At 37.3% G+C, this 19817-nt stretch overlaps 1 pseudogene; it reads left to right on the top strand.

The window, feature by feature from the left end:
- The first annotated feature begins 395 nt into the window (after positions 1-395).
- On the top strand, positions 396-1254 carry LOC126967321 (uncharacterized; annotated as a pseudogene).
- Positions 1255-19817: the final 18563 nt, after the last annotated feature.

Genomic DNA, 19817 nt, shown 5'->3' with positions numbered 1-19817 from the left:
AGTCGATCATCAACCGCCAGCTCTTGGGATACGTATACGGGCACCAGCTGATCAGCGACTGCCAGTACGGTTTCCGTCAGGGTCGCTGAGCTAGTGATCTTCTTGCATACCTCACCCATAAATGGGCGCAAGCGGTTGAGTCGAAGGGAGAGGCGTTGGCGATGAGTTTGAACATAGCGAAGGCCTTCGATCGGGTGTGGCATAAAGCGCTTATAGCGAAACTGCCATCCTATGGGCTTCCCGAGAAGTTGTGCAAATGGGTCACTAGCTTTTTGGCTGATCGGAGGCTCAAGGTTGTTATCAACGGTGCATGCTCCGACTTAAAACCCATAAACGCTGGTGTCCCGCAAGGCTGCGTGCTATCCCCTACGCTATTTCTTCTGCATATCAATAATATGCTGCAAGTCAGCAATATTCATTGCTATGCAGACGACAGCACAGGGTATGCTTCCTACACCGGCCGTGCCAACATGTCCCGGGATAGCGTCAAACTTGTGTCTGAAATCGAGACTATGCTTTGCAAATTCCAATTCAACCCCAAGAAGACACAAGTTTGTGCGTTCACCACTAAAAAGTCTCCCTTTGTCGTATCCCCTCGATTCGAGATCACTCCTCTAACTGCCACAGCCTGTATTGGCATACTTGGCGTCGAAATATCGAGCGACGTTCAGTTCCGTGGTCACTTGCAAGAGAAGGCCAAACTGGCCTCTAAAAAGCTTGGTGTACTCAGTAAGGCGAGACAGTACTTCACTAAAAGCCACCGCCTGCAACTTTATAAGGCGCTAATTCGGCCTCACATGGAGTACTGTTCTCACCTCTGGGCGGGTGTTCCCCAGTACCAGCTTCTTCCATTAGACCGCATACAACGAAGAGCGGCTCGAATCATCGACGATCAAGTCATCTCCGATCGGCTTAATTCTCTAGCATTGCGTAGAGATGTGGGTTCTCTCTGCAACTTCTACCGCATTTATCACGGGGAGTGCTCAGAGGAGCTGTTCGGGTTGATTCCAGCGGCCGAATTCCACCATCGGACATTACGTGCAAAGTACCATCCGCATCACGTAGACGTCTGGCATTCCACAAACGCGCGTTTTGTTCGAAATTTTTTACCCCGCACAGCCACTTTGTGGAATCAACTACCGGCAGCGGTCTTCCCGAACAGATACGACTTAGGGACCTTCAAGAAAAAAGCATACTCCCACCTTAAAGGCCGGCAACGCATTTCTTGACACACCTGTTGTTGCGGATGTCCATGGGCGGTTGCCTCACCTCTCCCCATCCCGTGAGCTTCTTGCCCGTTTGCCCCCTCTCATATATAAAAAAACACCGCACAAGGAAGCTCATTCCACAGCTTTGTAGTACGTGGAAGAAAGCTCCTTGAAAAATTTTACCTCTTTTTTTATTTTACCTCGAGAGAGTTTTTCATTAAGCATTTCATTAAAAATACTCGAAAATTTAAATGTTAATCGGAAACTACTTGTAAATGTAATCAATCATTATTGAGCGCCGTATTGGAATGTATAGGACATTATGTCAGTCACACAAAAAAGTAATTATTCAATTATTTAAATCGCGTTTTAACGAGTTTTTTTTTTCAATTATGTAAATAAAGTATTTAGATACGTAGGTAGCGTTGTTTTACGATATATACACGTTTCTAATTGAAGCAGTAATTAAAACGAAAGTCGTAAAAAAGTATTGGTAAGCTAATAGAACATCGATTATTTGATAAGTACAATTGTTATCAGCAACGTTGCACGTGTAAACTTCTACGTCACGCACGTGGTTTTATACGTTTGTTCTTGTGTAAAGAGGAATCAGATTGCAAACCGATTTAAAGCATTAGTTGAAATGTGAAATTACCAGTGGGTGGCTCCTTTGCACAGGATGTCGGCTAGATTTTGGGTACCACAACGGTGCCTATTTGTGCCGTGAAGCAGTAATTACTGTGCGCTGAATTTTTGGGGTTGTTCAAGAATCCTGAGCGGCGCTGTATTGTAGAGGGAAGGGCGTACCAATTACCATCAGCTGAACGTCCTGCTCGTCTCGTCCAACGTATTCCGGCGATCTTGACCAGATTGTCGGATCATATTGTGGGACGCCTACCAACACTGCGTCTTCTGGTACGCGGTCGCCGTTCATTTCGTCGGTCGTTTCATAATCATTTGGGCTATGGCAGTGACTTTGGTTCTCCTACGGATCTCCTCATTTCTGATTCGATCTCACAGGGAAACACCGAGCATAGCCCTCTCCATTCCCTCTGTGCGATCATGAGCTTTTTCATCAGACCTATAGTTAGCGACCACGCCTGCGTACCGTAAATCATCACTGGCAATACACACTGGCTGAAAACCTTCGTCTTCAGACACTGTGGTATTTGGGACGAGAACTCTGCCCATCCGAGTTGGATTCGACGAGTGACCTCTTTCGCGAAATTGGACCTACCTAACTGGATTATTTGTCCGAGGAAGACGTATTCGTCGACAGTAATATGCAAGCAACTTATTAAAAAATTGCTTTAATATAATTAATTACACAATTAGCAGTTCGAAAACAAGCTGCACAAATAAATAAGTCACAAACATTAATAATTAAAAGCAACAAGTGTTTATTACCCACTAAACCCCTCACACCTTTGGATAAATTCACTCATAAACTTGTCATAATCAATGACAGTGAAACAGCTCACGATAAACTTATCGCCAGATAATTCAATTTTCTTGATACACTGACCGGGAAGTCTCTTAATACGCTGCGATGACATTCAAAATAATAATTTAATAAGCAGTTCTAGGTGTGACGAATATCAAAGGAATCTTTATACACAATAATATAAATTTAGGTGTATGTTTAGGGTTCCGTAGCCAAATGGCAAAAAGCAGAACTCTTTTAGATTTGTCATGTGTGTCTGTTCTGCCCATCCGTAGGTCACAGCAACTTTATTCCAAAACTATAAGAACTATACTGTCAAAACTTGGAATTCTGTGAACCGCATTAAAATTTTCACACAAAAATAGAAAAAAGGTGACGAACGCAGTTGTAGTGCAGCTCAGAATTTTTAGGTTTTTCAATAATCTTTTGAGGCACTGTTTTGTAATGCTCAGGGCGTATCAATTACCTTCAACCTGAACGTCCTGCTCGCCTCGTCCCTTATTTTCATAAAAGAGACTTTATGTTACATACAGACTAAAGAAAGCATTGCAACGGAAGACAGAAAATGTGTGCCGAAGATTGAGAAAGAGAGGAGAGACCGGTGAGAGAATGCTAGCTTAAGAGCTGGCTTTCTCTCACCATGATTGTAGACTCTGTATTTGGACAAAGATTTACAATCGATAGTTTTTTTTTTATAGAATAGGAGCAAAAGTTATCCATGTCGTATCGTCGTGAAAACCTCACTAAAAGAACGGTAGACATATAGTTGCCCATGATCCTATAAAATGTTTAAAAACATAATTAAACTCATAAGACTGCTAACAACATACGATATTAATTATATACTTTTGTTATAATAAATTTTAATTTTGTTAATATTAATGATACAATTGTGAAATCGGACATGTCAAATCAAATCAAAATCACTTTTTTCATGTAGGTCACGGAATTGACACTTACGAATCTCAATTTTTTTTTTCTTATTGAATCTACCTCTACTTCGAAGAGGGTTGAGCTAATGAAATGAAGTAGCAAGAAACTCATTGCCACTCTTTTATTTTTTTACATTTTCTTTGATTTACAAATCATTTTAATTACAATATAATATGATATGTAAAGTGATGCAACAAACATACTCAAACGTCAAATAGTCAATGCCTTACAAGAGTAAGCCAAAACAGTAAATGTAAATTAACACAAAAGATATCGAGTACAGCAGCTGCATCATCCACACACACCGTAAATAAATAAAGGTATTCTCTGAGCATTTTATAGGCGATTATAAAATGAAGACTACAGAAATGTTTCAGTATAACACTAGTGTGTTGGTACTTAGACAACTCCATAACATATTTTGCATGTCAATTGACGAACCATATTGCATTATGAATATTATTATGTTAATGTTTCTTCCAAAAATTTTCATTTCATTTCATTAGATAACGGATTACCGCTTAAATGCGAGCATAGTTGTGATGGGATGTCATGTATGAAATAAAACGGCCATACCGTGAGAAAACGGCTAAATGATAAACTACATTACGTTGAATGTGGCTCGTGCGAAACACAACCTTTTGAATTAGCAGATGATTTAACAACTTATCATAATCCTCATTGCATCCGACTTAAACATCTATTGTTTCTCAGTTAACTTTAAAACAGTTCAACTGTTGTTGTGTTATATTAGAATACCGGTTTTACAAATATCTATCTATCATAAAGTCTCAGGACGGGCGCAGTGCGACGCTTAAGATGACATTGGTAATCTCATCGGCTGGTTACTTGCTTTTTTTTTTTCGGAATAGGAGGACAAACGAGCGTACGGGTCACCTGGTGTTAAGTGATCACCGCCGCCCACATTCTCTTGCAACACCAGAGGAATCACAAGAGCGTTACCGGCCTTTAAGGAACTACTTCTCTTCTATTATAGTATCTCAAACACTCGATGTTCTTGATACTAGAAATGATAAGTCGCCTGTGGTGTGGAAAATGTGTGGCGTTTATATCTTCACTTCATGATATATACTCTGCCCAAACACGTCCACTGCTGGACAAAGGCCTCCCCCATAGATCTCCACCGGTCTTGCGCTGCCCTCATCCTATCTATTCCAGTAATATTGACCAGTCGGTCCATCTTGTGGGGGGCTTATCTTGCCAACAACCCGGGCATTTTAAGCACCCTCTGGTCGCTTATGTGGCTGCTACTGTGACCACCATGACCAGGGCCGCCGGGGACTAGGATCCGGGGCCTTATAGCATGAATGTCATTGTTATAATTTTTTGGGGTTCTGCTATAATCGCTACGCTTCGCAGGCGGGTTGGCGATCTCACATCAATTGATGATATTGCTCCCTCGAAAGGATTCTGCTGCGAAACCTCCGTTCTTTGTATTCTACCCATGGAACTTCTCTTCCGCTTATAAGACAGTAATTATATGAACTTCATAAACGTGCCTGGGTTTTTCGAAATATCGATATATTCGAAGCGGTCCATTGATTCCTTTAGTGTAGTTAGCGGCCTCAGCGCATCAATTGGTCGCACCAATTGGTCTGTGGTCTACTCGGTACGGTACTGACGGTGATCATAATAATTTTGTGCGATGGACAATCGAATATGATCCGCTACCAGACCGCGTCCGATGGTTCCAAATACTGTACTAATAGTGATCGATAGAGCGCTGAAAGGTATGAGTAAAATCAATCGATGGTATCATTCTTAGACATTTTAAACGTCATCAAAGCTATTTAAAAACCCGCTTCTTAAAATACAATTGAATTTAATCCATAATGGAATATTTTGTAGTATTTAAGTTCACTTTGGGGAAATTATTTAATTATAGATTTACGGCCGTTCCCAATATTCAGTCTATCTCTTACTAGAGATAAAAATCGTAACTATCGTTGACTTTTCTGTCCCGATAAACTTATCGACGGTAACTCACCTTATCCATACACGCTGTCTGTCAATGGGACGACGTATAGCTTACCAGCGATATAAAGTTTGTATGGAAATTGCAATTCACGCGTCCCAATATATGGCGATAAGAATGACTAATCGGGTATATTTGGACAGCTTTTTATTATTATTGACAGCTAATTACTGACAGTAGAGGGTAGTAATTTATCTTTATCTGTAGATAGTATATTGAGAACGGCAATTAGAATGAATAATTAAATGTTTATTACAAATATGCGTATTTTTTCTTTACATCATACTAAGAATTCAATTTGATGATTAAATGAAAACAAAGAAATATTTGTATTAAACAGAGAGCAGCGTGGCTGGCACGGTAATGTAAGGCGCGGCTTACGACCTCAAGGGATTTCCTTGGGGTCATAATCCTCGACTTATTAAATCAACTCACAACTTAGAAACTGATTTTTCTTTGTTGATTATAGCTATGGCTCGACGTGAGAAAAACAATTAAAAACATTATTTGCAAATCAGATTATTTTCTAAGTGTGTTTTTTTTATTTTATTAAATATTTATTCTATATTCATAAAGTAATAACATTAATGTTATTATAATCGTGTAAATAATCTGACAAATATTGCTCTGACAGCCCTTAGTCGACTCGGAGTGACGTAATCCGAAGCAGCGTTACATAACAGACAGTGACAGCTCAGCCTCATGTTACACCCGAGTGCTCCATGTGCCTTTAAAAATTACATTTAAAAAATGATATAAAAAAGTGTGTGTGTACTTATGCATGCACGCAAGAAGTTATACTTATTAAAATGAGTTATCCCTCGTGCTATTCTACGTTTTTAGAAAAAGAATTTTGTGAAAATCTTGCAAAGATGGCTGTGACAATTAATTATTAAATAATGGATACGGCTGTATGGGCTTAAACCCTTTGCCTGTCCTAATAATCGACAAAGAAACCAAAAAAAAAACAACTAATGGCGCAAACGTCAGCAAATTTTATTAACCAACTTCCTGTTACTTTTGTGATACAGTGATGCGCGTCTTAAAATTTCACTCGCATCATTTTTTCATAACGCGCCTAAAGAAGTATAACTTCAAAAATATATAAGATGGCATTTACCTAGTCTTAAAATAGACTAGAGAACCACCAATTGAGTCCGAGTCCATCCTGAAACAAATTATCCGGAACGAGTGGTTCGCGTCGCGGCCGGCAGAGAGCGCCGTTGTGACCAATCAGCAGTAATGAGTGTGGGAGCCGCCTCGTGAGAATGTTGGATTCAATCTAGTGCACATCACACGTCACACCACACCATTTACACCAGTACTTCATATAATCGGCATTACTCTGCATGCGTTATTTTATGATTTTTATGAAAATGAGGGACGAGACGAGCAGGACGTTCAGCTGATGGTAATTGATACGACCTGCCCATTACAATGTAGTGCCGCTCAGGATTCGTGAAAAACCCAAAAAATCTGAGCGGCACTACAATTGCTCTCTTCTTTTGAGGCATAAGATGTTAAGTCTCATTTGCCCAGTAATTTCACTAGCTACGGCGCCCTTCAGACCGAAACACAATAATGCTTACACATTACTGCTTCACGGGAGAAATAGGCGCCTTCGTGGTACCCATAATCTAGCCGGCATCCTGTGCAAAGGAGCCTCCCACTGGTGAAATGCAATATGAACTCTTATTTTCAATCGACTTCAAAGGAATGGGTTCTCAATTCGACTGTTATATTTTTACGTCATATCTCCGCCGTTTATGGACTGGTCTGTATGTATTGGTCCCATTCTATACTAAAAATAAAAAATGATGGGTTGCACTCCGGGAGTGCCGGCAGAAGAAAACTTGGCATTTTAACATTAAAGTTGGCATTTTTGAATATTTTGGAATGGTTATGGAATAATTTCACACGAATTGCTTTATTTATCAGTATTAAAGTACGCAAATTAAAGTAAGCATTTATGTGGTCAGTTGCAATATTCATTGATTGCGCTATCGTACATAAAAATGACAATTTATATTACATAAAAAATTTAACACTTCAGAACTATCAAGAAAAGTGCTCAACTTCGCTACAAAAGTTTTCATTTCAAAAACTTTATGGTCAATCTAGGCCATTTGTGGTAAACATTATCAGTTCGTGGTGGTTTTAAAAGTTGGTGGTGGCTCTCTAGTAATATATGTAGTATGGGAGAGTTGATCACATACCATAAGGTGACCCGTATATAGTCTATAAAACACTTTATTAGCAAAAAAAAACACTCACACAAAAACACAACAATTTACAATATTAATAAAAAATCTTAAAATACTAAATTAAATACCGTTACAATATTATAAAAATTAAAAAACAACTAATAAAAATAACATTTTGAGCGTGATTCCCTGCTATAAGGAGCTGACTCAGTATATTGTTGGTCAGTGCAGAAGATCTAACACAACACTGGTTTTCAGCAGCCCCTCGTGACATTTGGAGTAGTTACATTAGTCTTCCCATTTTAATTAATTTGCTGTAGGTATCAAAGGGAGAAAAATGAAACCTATGCGGGCAAAGTCGCGAACAATCGCTTGTGATATTTATTAGACAAATAATCCGCTAGTTAATAGGTACGTTAGGTCAACAGCATTCAACTTTGGTAATTCTTCTCACAAAGAGCTATAAACAGGATAGTCCAGTAAGTCCATATCACCATATATGTTCTCGTTCATATGACAATTGTAATTTCTAGTCGCTTGGCCGTGACCGCTCGTCGAAGCCTCCTACGCGGGCGCCGTGTCCAATTTACTTGACCCCTGATCTATGGTCTTTCTCTGCCAGTTTATCGGTACGAAACCATTCTAGAGATCAGTATATTCTGGTCCCCTGTGGTCTTCACGCCTACGCTTGCATGGCGTCGTTTTGCCCACTAATTAAAGATATCGGTCTTCGACACGAAACAATCCTTACTTACGATACGAGTTAGTTGAGTATATTAAATTGTTCGCTTTAAACACTTAACGTAGGTAACATTATGTACTTAATACGTAACAACCGTTTAACATGCAACAGTCCCAACTTATTATATTAAAATTTATTTCAATATCCGCTAAGAAATTAAACTTATTTACTTTTTTCATTAAATTTTCAATAATGCCCCGCCTATATATACATATATATTCAATTTTATAAAATTTTTTTTTAAAGCGCAAAAATTATACTGCGAGACTTTCTTTTGCCGCTTCTTCTCTCTCACCGCGATAATATTTCCGGAGCGGCAGTAATGATTTTATTCAAATGAAAAAGACTGGTGAGAATCAACTGTCTCTTATATAAGAATCAATTCTTATATGGTAAGAAGTAGAATAAAAAGAAATTATTTGGTCAACTTTTTTGGCCTTCAGAATTCTTCAAATACCGAAAATCTGGATTTTAAAATACAGGACTAAGGTCTGCATAATAAATATGTCAAATTATGGGCATAATTTGAATCATACAGAATACATTTCAAACCAAATTTGAAATTACTGATCTGGCTTAACAAAAATAATTACAATAAAAAAACATTATTCAAAGATATCATTTACAAGGCAATAAGAATCGGATTTTGCTCTCATTTCAGGTAAGTTCTTATTATTTTGCAAGCACTATTATTATTACGGGTAACACAACGGCGCCTATTTCTACCGTGAAGCAGTAATGTGTAAAAATTACTGAGTTTCGGTCTGAAGTGTGCCGAAGAGACTCACATCTTATGTCATAAGGTGACGAGCGCAATTGTAGTGCCGCTCAGAACTTTTGAGGTTTTTCAAGAATCCTGAGCGGCATTGCATTGTAATGGCCAGGGTATTCAATTAACATCAGCTAAATATCCTGCTCGTCTCATCCTTTACTGTCATAAAAAAAGTATTCCTTTATTTTTTGTAATTTATCCATTAAGAGATACATTAAAACTTTATGAAGCCAATCCCTACGCAAACATTTAGTACACAAATAAATGATAAACTATCAATTTTACTTAATGTATTTTTATTTTTTTATTTTTATTTATAGCTTTATTTCCTTACATCTATACATTTAGATATTTACTTATAAATTGTATTTGTTAATATGTGTAAGTATTTCACTATCTATATATATAAAGAGAATGTATGTTTATATGTTCCCTAATAACTCCTAAACTATTCGACGGATCTCAATGAAATCTTTTGTAATAGATTCGTTGAAACTTAAGGAAGGTTTACATATATAATTTATATGGCAAAAAAACTTTTCTCAGGTCAGCTAGTTTTAAATAGGAATACCTATTTTGTTAATATAATTAGTTAGTAGTTATTATTTTCGACATAAGGACCGCCTTTAGCGGTAAAAGCCTCCTCGATTGATTCCCACTCGTTCCTGTCTCTTGCAATTCTTGTCCACATCTTTCCTGCTGTTTGTACTATAACATCGCTCCATCTCTTATTAGGCCTGCCTCGATTTCGTTTCCTATTTATTGGGTACCAGTTCGTTACTACTTTGGACCATCTTTCGTCGTTTACTTTATGTATATTGTATTTTAATTATCAGTAAAGACATTAGTCATTACAGCAAACAGATGAACTCATATTTCACAAGAAAAGCTCACGGATGGACACGAAGTGCGTATTGCTTCATGAGTTTCTTGGACATATTTTGTACACTATGTTATATGGAAAACTTATATGTTATATAACTGTTTGCAGAACGATGACGACTAGTTCTAAGACACTGGGAATCCTTCTCTATATATATTAGTATTGCTAAAAAAGTTCGAACATAATAATTATCTTTACATAATATATAATTTGTCAACTTTTTTCACCTTTTTGCTGTTAATAGTGATTTTCATTATTATAACACTAGAAATAAGGGATTGCTTGTATTTAATTCTAGTAGGCTTCATAAGATACACTCTTATAATAAAGTCACAGCCACTGTTCAGGCATAATCTATACATCAATTTAAATGTTTTATTACAAAATGGCTCTGTCGTAAATCCTACTACTCCACAGCTGAATATCTAAGTGATCGGACAGCCTGGAACTAGATTATGATTATTTTATAACAATAGCATTGATAGTAAAATATTGTATATTTGATTAAAAAGAGCGCAATACAAAATACTCGGAGAGTTTCTTGGGCCGCTTCTTCTCTTCCAAAGTGCCATTTGTTTCCGAAGTAGTGTTAGAAATGACATCAAAAAGAATCAATTTTGAGAAAATAAATGCCATTTATGCCATTGTGCCTTTGTACAAATGATTCTTAAATATTGTACAGTGAGATGATCGCGAGAGAGAGAGAGAGAGAGATTGGAAGCATTAAGAAGGCATGTTTGGAAATTTTACTGAAAAGGGGACGAAAAGAGGGACAATTAGTTCTCCAAAAGTTCGCAATTTTGAAAGCGTTCTGCACAAAGTTCACAGCTGTTTGCGACGTGAATTATATGTATATACTAATCAGCAATATACAAAATTTTACCCCTAAGAAGTTGAGTTAAATTAGGGGTAGAAAATTCATTTTAGCAATTCGTCAATATATTTAGAGAAATTAGCCACAATTAAGCGAGACTCTATTTTTATTAGTTACTAGATATTACCCGCGACTTCGTCCGCGTTGAATAGTTACTTTGGGCATTTTTTTTATCATTTGGGATACTTTTCAAATAACACACAATACAAACTGCTCTTTCCACTGCTGGCAGCGCTCTTCTATGATACAGCACATATCCCTTGTCATTGTGGACAGTCTCTTTAATAGTATTTCCCTGTGAACTTTAATCTCCTATTTCAACCTCATGTAGGTCAAAGTTTCAAAAATTCTCGAACAAATATTTATATATTATTTCTTATCAAGTGCCTAAATATAAAGTTTCATGGTTTTATCTTCGATAATGACGAACTTTCATACAAATTTCCACCCCCTATTTCAACCCCGCCAAACCCTTTATTAGCCATAAAAGGTAGCCTATGTCCTTTCCCGAGCTCTTGTCTGCAGCTGAGCGTCCTGCTCGTCTCGTCCCTTATTATCATAAAAAACGTCAGTCTAAATATTGACCGAATAAAGGCTGTTACAATTAAAGACTCTCAAACTCTGACAATATATAATAACTAAGTACAAACAAATGTGAAAAGATAATGAAGTCTACAAAAACAAGTAAACAGTTGTTATTATTTCAAAAGTAAGGATATCTTAAATGAGTCTTTTAAGAGCAATTGTCTGACAACTATAAAGCTATTGGGAGGTGGCAACTATAAAACTCACATAACAATGAATACATACGACCATATTGACCCCTCGTAAAGACTTCTGGAAGTTTTTTCTTAACGAGATGTTTTTATTTGTTTCTCGCTTGTCAGTATTTAAAACCCGAAAATACGAAGGTTTCTGTGAGGTCACCTACATAGTGGCTGTCGGTCATGGTCGACGCATCCGGTCTGTGTTACAAGAGGAAGCGGCGACAGCTGAGTACTTACTCAGTCACGTGAAAATACGTTATGTTGCGTCATTTGTGTATATACGACCTATACTAAGAAACTGCGTATTTAGACAAAGTTTGTGTATTTATTTGAATATAATCTTACCCGATGTAAATACTGAATATGTACAAAACGAATGACGTGTTACATTCGTAAAATTCAAAACTATTTATAATAATTATTATAATAATAATATTGACACACTTTTACACAAATTATCTTGCCCCAAACTAGGCATAGCCTGTACTATGGGTACAATACAACGATATATTTAAGGTGACACTAAATGCCAGCGACCTTGAGCGATATGAGTTCACGGCTGCCGGCCCGCCATCTATGTAACAATTCGCAAAATTCTTGCGTGGAAAACAGTTTATATGCTTACAATCCTCGTTATTCACTACTAATCTGAATAAATGAACCTACACAAAAAAGTACAAGCTATAAGAATAAATTTTCTGAGAGAAGTACCAATGAAATGCGTCACGCCACGCTAAAAAACTAGTTTAACTTCAAAGAAATATGGCTTTCTTTCAAAAAAAAAATTCAAAAAGGCTGTGTTAACTATAACCAACAGCAAGCATTAGCAACCTACAAATAAGACTTAAGGATATGTGTAACAGGATTAAATTGTGTTCATAGCTCGAAATGCTATACTTTCACCACAAAACTTGTCTAAAACACCATGTTTGCATGTTTTCTGCTTACTCTTCGCCTTAATATAATATACTTACTTAAACATACATAAATACATATAAATCATCATATATATAATATAATCTTTTGTTAGTAAATGTTGATGTACTCTTCTTCTTCTTCTTCTTTAGCCATTCTCAACCTCTAAGGTATAGTCCTTATGCCATTTTTTTTTATGGAAAAGGAGGACAAACGAGCGTACGTGTCACCTGGTGTTAAGTGATCACCGCCGCCCACATTCTCTTGCAACACCAGAGGAATCACAGGAGCGTTGCCGACCTTGAAGGAAGGTGTACGCACTTTTTTGAAGGTACCCATGTCGTATCGTCCCGGAAACACCGCACTAGGAAGTTCATTCCACAGCTTTGTAGTACGTGGAAGAAAGTTCCTTGACAACCGCACTGTGGAGGACCGCCACACATCCAGATGATGGGGATGATATCCTAACTTGTGGCGTGACGTGCGAAGGTGGAATTCAGTGGCAGGAATCTGCTCTTCGGAACAATCCCCATGATAAATGCGGTAGAGGACACACAATGAAGCGTTGTCTCTACGCAACGCCAAGTGATCCAGCCGTTCACAGAGCACCAGGACCCCGACAATTCAAGCTGCTCTGCGTTGCACGCGGTCAAACGGATCGAGCTGATACTGGGGTGCGCCAGACCAGAGATGACAGCAATACTCTATATGTGGCCGGACCAGCGCTTTGTACAACGCTAGAATGTGGGCCGGCTTGAAGTATTGCCGTATACATGACCCCAATTTCTTCGAAGCTAATTTAGCTTTGCTCTCCAGATGGCCGCGAATTTTTTTGGAACTTTTCCGGTCTTAAGCAGTTTCCAACTACTTTATCCCGCCAGTCTTTTGATATCGTCGTACCAACACATCTGCGGTCTTCCTCTCGGGCGTTTCTCACGCGTTTATGCAGTAAAGGTTGTTATAACATAAATGACTTCTTTTGTTTCTTGCGTCCATTCTTCTCAGGTCTGAGGTATTCATCTCCGAATGGATAGTAATTTTTAACTTTCTATGATGATTTAAATCCAATTATGAATAAATATTTTGAATTTGATTTTGAAAACACTTGTTGAGAAATATTAGAGATTCTCTCTGACATCACCAGTAATAGTTAAAACAGGTAAATATTCTTTGCGTAAAAGTTACATTTTTTTTTGTTTTAGTTAACCAAACGTTACAAGAACTTTCCAGATCTCGTTTTCATGGGGATTGCGGACTGCAGATGAAATGAGTCAAACATAGTATTTGTCATAGTTGTCATTATGAAGTTTAGCGCCATTTATTGCCCCGGAGGTACTATTTGCTGCAGACAGATGGGTTTAATATAAAAATGTAAATAAGAGTATAATAAAAAATAAATATGTGACTTTTACGCAAAAGTCTAATGTAAAAACACGGTTACAATTACACGCGTTTTAATCCTTCAAAAGTGTTTTATTTCAATGTGTAACACTCGCGTTAATTAAAGAAAGTACTAGATAAATATTTATAATTATTTAGAGACATTAAATAATTCCGAGAAAGAACAGAAATTCGCCCCACCTATACTGTTGTACATCGAGAGCCAAATATTAAGTTTAATTCAAAATAAAAGACTAAAAGATGTATATTTATATATTACACTAGCTGACCCGACAGACGTTGTTCTGTATATTATAATAAATAAAATAATGTTTTTATATGAATTTGTCAATAATATATCATAACATCAAAAATTACTTCGTAAAATATGCACCCTGCTGTCGTAATGAAATTGTTTCACAGCAGATCAAAGGAAAAACAAATTTGTTGTTTTTATTTAATTTAGCAGCATTTTCCTATTTATTCACCTTTTAAACCTTCTCTGGACTTCCACAAATAATTCAAGACCAAAATTAGCCAAATCGGTCCAGCCGTTCTCGAGTTTTAGCGAGACTAACGAACAGCAATTCATTTTTATATATATAGATTATATCATTTTATAATTGTTATATTTAGATAGATAGATATAATATTATCTTTATAACAAGAAGTGACGACACGATCCAGACATTCACGTGATAGCAAATGATACGCCCCGCTCATTATAATTCAGTGCCACTCAGGATGCTTGAAAAATACAAAACTGTGAGCGGATTGTGCTACTTACCTTGAAACTTATGATGTTAAGTCTTATTTGCCCAGTAATTTCACTAGCTACGGCGCCCTGACTGAAACACAATAATGTTCACACATTAATGCTTCACGGCAGAAATAGGCGCCGTTGTGGTACCTATAATCTAGACGACGTCCTGTGCAAAGGAGCCTCGCACTGGTAAAACTCCCATATCTCATGTCTTAGGCGTAATATTTCCAATTAAAAGGCATAAAAAGGCATTTATTTTGATTCTTTTTGATGTCGTTTCTAATATACTAGATACTACTACCGCTTCGGAAATTAATGGCGCTTTGAGAGAGAAGGAGCGGTGAAAGAAATTCTCACATCCAATTGGTTTTAGAATCAAACTTAAAACTTACTTAATATTTATTTATGACTCTTATGGGAGATATGTAGAATGATAGAAAGGTCACCGCATTTGACCAAGGGAAATAATATTTAAATAGTTTCAGAAGTTTAGTATAAATTAGCGACAATGTATTTCACAACAACATTTCGCAATAATTGCGTAGTTTGTTATCTGTTCCGTATCTTCAAGTGACTGTGTGTTGAGTAACTATAATATGTTACTTCATAATAAATCATTTTTTAAACGTAATAATTATTGTTATTACGTAGAATGATACTTTTACTTTTAAAATGTTCCCTTAATAATGTGTCTTATATATTGACTTATATATTTTTGCTAAACTGCAGTGCTGGGCGAAATTTCCTTTGAACATTGTGCTCTCTTAAATATTAACCTAAATAAATGCTATCTAATGCAACAAGTAGGTAGTCGGTAATTAAATAAATTATAATATTATCACTAACAATTTTATAACAAAACAAATCTTATAATTATATTAACAATACTACTATCAAACTATCATTACGGGGAAGCGTACCAAGAATACTGGCAGCATTTCCGCGTTGGATAGGTAGGCTGATCTGTTGACTGAAATAGCTGCCAGCACTTGGGTTTGCAGTAGTCTTATTGAGGCGCGAGGATAGTACTTTGTACATTCGCTTGTCTCGACACCAAACAGCAAAAACATGTAAGACTCACTGAGACCGACATATTTGCAACGTTTGCTGTCTTCGGCAGTCGAAGCAGCAGCCCCAGCACAAACTGACGTAACTTGGACATGAGAAGGAGCTAGAGTGTCGATGCAATCGTGTGCCACACCAGAGCCATTCCCCATGCCCAAGCCATCAGGACGCTTGCCATCGCGGCTGGTATTATAATATTATGTATTACATTTTACACAAATACGTTAGGTTTTATAGTACAAAGAGGAAAATAACTCGCAGATATATCGCAGACCATGTGATGGTAAGTACTCATAGGTCACTTCCTGTATCTCGTTAAAAACGGGTCGGTTATATAGTTTCGTATACCATCGCTGAATAATGATCCAGATATTGATCATATTGGTGGCTTCTGGGCGTTCAGATAATTGACAATTTTTTATTAATAATTTAGTAATAATAATATGACTCTTGGAAAACCTAAGTTGTTGCTTGATAATAAGTATAAACCTGATATTGTGTTGGTAGATCGGTTTGAGCGTCGGGCATTTATTGTTGAGATCACCATTCCGTGTGATAAACTTGTGTAAGCTGAAACAGACAAATTGTCAAAGTACCTAGACTTAGCACACGAGGTTACTGACATGTGGGATGTTGATTCAACAATAATTGTCCCAATAGTTGTTTCCGTAAACGGAGCCTCGACCATCATCTCAAGAGGCTCTCACTCAATAACTGGATAAAGGGTCAGTTACAGAAAGCAGCTGTTTTGGGAACGGCACGCATCGTGCGGAAGTTCCTCAGTCTGTCGCCCTAACCATTGAAGTATTATTTTTACAAAGTTTTAAACAAAACCCGGCATTTTATGCCTGTGGTATATAGTTGGAGCTCAGCGAAGACCAATCCTTAATCTAAACCAGGTATATTATAGACATAACAATGTGTGATTTGTTTTAATATCGCGTTTATGATGCAGTTTTAATCTTCATAAGTCACATAGAGACAATACATATTTGCGTTGCCAGCGGTATTATTCCATGATTATTATTAAGCGGAAATTTAATCGGAGATTACAATTACATTGTATTGTGCACGAGCATTTTATGGCGATCTTGTTGATCGAGAGAGACAAGGTAAGGTTAAAACACTTTAATATTCTACAAATACATGCTGTTCATGATAAAAGTGCGCCAATTTTCACGTATTTAATATGTCACCTAGACGTGAATTTTATTCTAAAATTAACGCATCTTCTCTCTGTACCATCTGTGGTATCTCTTACAGGGACTCTTTGAGATCGAATACGTGATTTATTTGATTCTTGCCGCTAAATTGCATCAATTTAAATTTTTTTTTTTTACATCATGTGGGGAGGCCTTTGTCCAGCAGTGGACGTCTTCCGGCTGATGATGGCGGAATAAAGGATATAGCAGATCTAACAGCAACGATGCCGCTATTAAATTCTCCTGAAAGAACTCCAACAGGATAGGTCCTTGTTACGTCAAGCAAGGACATGTTTAAACAAGCGTAGTATTGTGAAGAAGAAGATCTTCATTGGATCGAAATGATGCCGGAATAATCAGGCTTTTTTTTATTTTAATAAGGGACGAGACGAGCAGGACGTTCAGCTGATGGTAATTGATACGCCATGCCCTTTACAATGCAGTGCCGCTCAGGATTCTCAAAAAAACCAAAAATTCTGAGCGGCACTACAATTGCGCTCGTCACCTTGAGACATGAGATGTTAAGCCTCATTTGTCCAGTAATTTCACTAGCTACGGCGACTTTTACCACGTCGGAAAAGTGGATCGCAATGAAAAAAATATGTGTTGTCTAACAATTTTTAAACGTATGTTTACAAGTGGGAGGTGCCTTTGCACAGGATGCCGGCTACATTAACAATGAACAACGAACGAAAACACAAATAACAACGGCGCCTATTTCTGCCGTGAAGCAGAAATGTGTAAGCATTACTATGTTTCCGTCTGAATGGCGCCGTAGCTAGTGAAATTAATGAGAGAAATGAGACTTAACAACGTATTTCTCAAGGTGACAAGCGGAGTGCCGTTCAGAATATTTGGGATTTTCAAGGATCCTGAGGGGCACTACATTGTAATGGGCAAGGCGTTATAACTATAAGCTGAGCGTCCTACTCGTCTCACCCTTATTGTTACAAAGATACAAAAACATTAAAAATGCCATTTCAATGAAGTAAAGAACGGGCATTGTTCTTGTAATATTTTGTGGTATGGTCTTATCATACTGATGGTTATTGCAAAACATTATTGGAATAACATCAATTATGACGCACTTGATATTCTTATTATGGAGTTTCCTCATGACGTCATGGTTCTTGCAACAACGGATATGCCTTATATTGTTCGGGCAGATTAGGAATGTCGTTTTTAGATCATTTATACTAAAAAGATTATGACAGCTGTGAAAACGTCGAAATAATTGAGTTAGTACTAAACTCTACTAGCTCTATTTTGAGCTACGCACACTAACACAAAGTGTCATACAAATCGCCAGTGTAAGACGTAGCTTGTCACGCACACTAAACTAATATTCCTGGTCTGTTTTCATCGGTTGTCTAACAGCAAGAGACTCTATCTAGACATATTAATGATATAAGGAGCTAAATCCAGTGCTGCTGAGGATTCTTGATTCAAGCAACATCCTGAGAGATATCACAATGTCTTTTATCACTTTGACACAAATTAAGTCCATTATATATAGTATAGATATATATATTGAAAATGGTCTTTGTTTGAGGCTCTTTCACGCCTAAACCACAGATTGTATCGACATGAAACTACCACCATTCGATGCGAAATTTATCCTAGATAGTTTATGGCTACTTATTTTTAATTGTATGACTTATTTTCCTTTAAAATTCGCCCAGTGAACGAAGGCGGGCGGGAACGGTTAGTATAGTATAAATTATCTAAGATGTTGTTAATATATGTCATATTTTTAGTATTACCTCATTTGATTACAGTTTTAAAGTGTTATTTTTTTGAGTACCAAATGTGACTGGGCTGTTGCCTCCACAGCCACTTTGTGGAATAAATTACCATCTTGAGCAGCCTATCGAAACTACCTAAGAAAAAAGCGATTCACTCGATTGTATGAAACATGCAGTCATTGATAGATTGGCAGATGACGGCTATAATCTTGTAAAAAACGGAGTTAGCGGAAATCCACTAAGTTTTAAACAACTGTTCGCTTTCATACTGAGCCGGATTATACTTCGTTTCCAATCGCCATACTGTAATTACTACAATTTCAAACGTATGTCAAATCACTGCACGTTTCATACTAAAATAAATTTTCTTTCTTATTACGTAGTATTTACATCCTCTTTGACCTTGAGTTAAATTTCTTGTTACAGCGATAATAGTAATGCCCTCTGTGTCAAAATTTCATATAGTTTAAGAAAATGACACTTATGAATGTCAAAAGTTTGAATTTTTTTTTAATTCACCAATACTTCGGAGATTGTTGAGCTTCAAAGAGAAGAACTAGCAAGAAACACATTACCACTCTTTTTATCAATATTGACACGGGAGTGGGTCAGGGATTGGAAATAATACTCCGCTTATAGGAACGAGTCTTTATTTGCGTTCACTTTTTCTGAACTTGCGCTTCGCCGGTCTGCCGCTGTTCCTCTTGTGGGCGGCGGTACCTTCAACGCGTCACACCGCACCGAACACTAAGTCTCTTCTATCTTCTTCTTCTTGGAACACTTCCACTTTTCACTGCTTCTTCTTTTCTTCTGCTTCTTCTTCTTTACACTTTCGAGTCAGAACTAGAACTGCCGTAGGCCACGCTTAGTACGGCTTACATACCCCCGGAACCGTTCTATTTTCAAAATGATTCTCCCATTCCA

The sequence above is a fragment of the Leptidea sinapis genome, chromosome 12 (genome assembly GCF_905404315.1).
Source record: "Leptidea sinapis chromosome 12, ilLepSina1.1, whole genome shotgun sequence".
Classification (NCBI taxonomy): Eukaryota; Metazoa; Arthropoda; class Insecta; order Lepidoptera; family Pieridae; genus Leptidea; species Leptidea sinapis.
This window is presented reverse-complemented; position numbering and strand designations above follow the sequence as displayed.